The 3,386-nt window shown below is 46.5% G+C and overlaps 1 non-coding gene across 1 annotated transcript; it reads right to left on the bottom strand.

Moving 5' to 3' along the window:
• Positions 1-535: 535 nt before the first annotated feature.
• On the bottom strand, positions 536-607 carry trnat-cgu (transfer RNA threonine (anticodon CGU)). Its single transcript has one exon. It is a non-coding gene; the product is annotated as a tRNA-Thr (tRNA).
• Between the last annotated feature and the right edge of the window lie 2,779 nt (positions 608-3,386).

The raw sequence follows: 3,386 nt of genomic DNA on the forward strand, positions 1-3,386 counted from the left end.
CAGCAAAGGCAGCAGGAAATGCAAATCCTGAAGAGTTTTGATAGAGTGAAGAAGGAGAAAGTGTTGCCAGTGACAGAAGGGTCAGTAACCAGAGGAAACACATTTAAAGTAATTGACAAAAGAATTCGAGTTGTGATGAGGAGATTGTTTTTTCAGCAGTGTGTTGTTCTGGTCTGGAATGCAATCCTGAAAGGAAGCAGATTCAATGTTAACTCTAAATGGAATTGGATATATACCTGACATGGAAAATCTAACAGGGCAATGGGGCAAAGGACAGGAGTGTGGGATGTGGGATTAATAGAATAGCTCTGTTCAATATCCGGCATATACACAGTAATAAGGTTCAGTGCTTGGACCTCAGATATTTTCACTCTATCAATGGCAGAGAAGGCTGGAGGAACCATGTGGCTGCTCCTCACGTTCTTCCCCGTGTCCAGGATAAAGTGTAACATGACACTGATTTCCAGATGGCCAAAACAAATGCAACGCACATCTTTTGTGGAAACATCACATTTAAAGTGAGAAACTAATCAAAAGGCACAAACGGGGATTGAACCCGTGATCTTCAGTCGACGAGACTGATACCTTACCACTTGGCCACCATGCCTTTTGTTAATGAACACCTGAGGCTCCAGAGGAGGATTTGTGATTCTTTTTCAATTTGGTTGAAACAGCATCGAGAAACATGCACAGAAATAAAGAGGGATTGTGGAATGGGGAACAGATCAGCCTCATTTACATCATCAGCATCATGAAATCTTCATTGAGACGTTCTATTCCCATCCTCAGCTTTTCTCACATCTGTACAATAATATAAGAGTGGACATTGGGTTGTTACTGGGCAGATTATATAAATAGACTATGTGCATCATCACAGGAAGTGATGTAATATAATCTGTACGGCACCTCATGGAGAGTTGCAGATGAAACCTTCAATGCAAGATGTGTAGAGTAAACTCAGGTTATTTTAACCGTCAGATTCTTATAAATTCTGTACTACGCCTTGACAGATATCAGAATATTATATGGTGGCCACAGTAAACCAAAGCGAAGATGGAGAAATCTTTGCTTGTACCTTTGAAAAGGTCACTGCACTGAACCAAGCCGACGAGTGGCCGAGTTGGTTCCAGAGGTTTGCAAGGTATCGTACTGCATCGGGTCGCGTGCAGAAGCCAGACATGGAGCAAGTCAGTACACTATTGTCTGCAATGAAGGGAGTGTGCAGGCAACATCCTCATGAAGAACAGAAGGCAACATGTGAAGAAGTTATTAAGGCACTGAAGACCTATTTTAATTGAGGAAAAAAATGTCATCGTGGAGCCAAAGTTAAAACGCTGCATTTGCTGACAACGCAACCACCAGGTGACGCTGTACTAGCACATGCGCAAATGCAGCCTCTTCCACTGAAACGTCACTGTCTGTGACATTCAGGCAGCTGCCAGGATTAAAGATGGAGCTACTCAATTTATCACAGAAAACAACTTCGACCCAAAAATCCCCTCAAAGGTTGCCATCGCCGCCTCCGTCCCACCCCCAACAGTCCCCCGCTCCTTCTTGTGCATTCGCCAGTTATATGGTACCAAGTCATCTTAATTCACCTAAAGTGAATTATTTTCGGAGCAGTGACTGTCGTTTCATAAGCAAATATGGCACATATCTACACAATGGACATGTTTTGGTTGATACTCGGAGAACGTTGCGCTGTTTGAAGTCTCATCAGAAGGACAGCACCTCTGACAGTGCTGCACACCCTCTGTAATTCAGTGAGGTTTCATAGAGTCATAGAGTTATACAGCACAGAAACAGGCCCTTCGGTCATCATGTCCGTGCCGGCCATCAAGTACCTATCTATTCTAATTCCATTTTCCAGCACGTGGCCGTAGCCTTGTATTCTGTGGCGTTTTGAGTGCTCATCTAGATACTTCTTAAATGTTGTGAGGGTTCCTGCCTCTACCACTCCTTCAGGCAGTGTGTTCCAGATTCCAACCACCCTCGAATTGAAACATTTTTTCCTCAAATCCCCGCTAAACAGTGCCATCCCATTCTCCGGACGATCATTCCCCGCTTCCCCCATCCCACTCTCTGACTGCTCACTCACCGCTTCACTCACCACCACCCCCATCCTGCTCTCTGGCCGCTCACACTCCAGGCCATGGGCTCTGCCGCTTCCCTCCTCTCGGCCACTCGCTCCAACATTGTCCCATCACATCTCGAGGCTCGCCTTGCTTTATCGGGTGGTGCGGTGAAGAATGATCGAATGTTGGAGCCGGAGGCCGAGAGGAGGGAAGCAGCATGGCTTAGAGCTAGTGTCCGGAGGGACGTGAGGGGGGAAGCGGGGCGTGAGTGGACGGAGAGAGGGCAGTGCGAGGGTGGGGGGGGTAGCAAGCGGCCGGAGGGCGGGGGAGCAGGGTAGCGAGGAGCGGGCAGCGAGCGGCCTGGAGTGAGTGGCTGAAAGGGGGGAGAGAGTTTTCCCGCGCATGCGCCACTTCGTCCTGGAAGACGTAGGCTGAGCATGCACAGCATCTCAGAGCGCAGGAGACTGTTTGTGCATGTGCGAGCTTGGAGCGCTCTGATGACGTCGGCTGGCTGCTGCATTGTCAGGAATCACTTTGAATTTAATAAGCGTACAAAACAGAAAGGGGAGAGTATTCATTCATTTATCAATGACTTGTCCAAACTCACGGATGTTTGTGAATACGGCAACATAAGAGAAGAGCTGAATGGAGACAGGATTGTGTTCGGGGTATTAGACAACACCCTTTCAGATCATCTACAGTCCAGGGCTGATCTCACATTAACGAAAGAGTTTCAATTGAGCAGACAAACAGAGGTGAGAAAGTTTAACCAATCCGTTGTTCGAGGGGACAGGGAGAGTCTGATCTCGAGAGTTGCAGACTCAATTGAATTTGTTAAGAAAACAAAAGGAAAAATTAGTGGTAAAAGACAAGAAAGACGGGAAGAGCATCTAGTGGTAGCTGCAACCAATTGCAGTAGGTGTGGCCGAGAGAGACACAAGTGGGAAAACTGCCTCGCCAAAGAAGCTGAGTGTTTTTCCTGCAGAAAGATGGGACACGTTCAGTCAGTGTGTGGCAGTAAAATACCAGCACTGAATTTAATTAAAGGGAAATCCCCAGACAGCAAAAACATTAATGAAGTACAGGATATCCAAAGTGTGGAAATACATTTTTTAGGTGAAATCCAGGAAATAAAATGAGAGTTGCTGGACGACAGAAATTCTGAAATATTTTAAGATAGAGGTAGATAGATTCTTGAGAAACAAGGGGGTGAAAGGTTATCGGGGGCAGGTGGGAATGTGGAGTTGAGGTTGCAATCAGATCAGCCATGATCTTATTGAATGGTGGAGCAGGCTCGAGGGGACGAGTGGT

This window comes from Heterodontus francisci, unplaced genomic scaffold (genome assembly GCF_036365525.1).
Source record: "Heterodontus francisci isolate sHetFra1 unplaced genomic scaffold, sHetFra1.hap1 HAP1_SCAFFOLD_43, whole genome shotgun sequence".
In the NCBI taxonomy this organism is placed as follows: Eukaryota; Metazoa; Chordata; class Chondrichthyes; order Heterodontiformes; family Heterodontidae; genus Heterodontus; species Heterodontus francisci.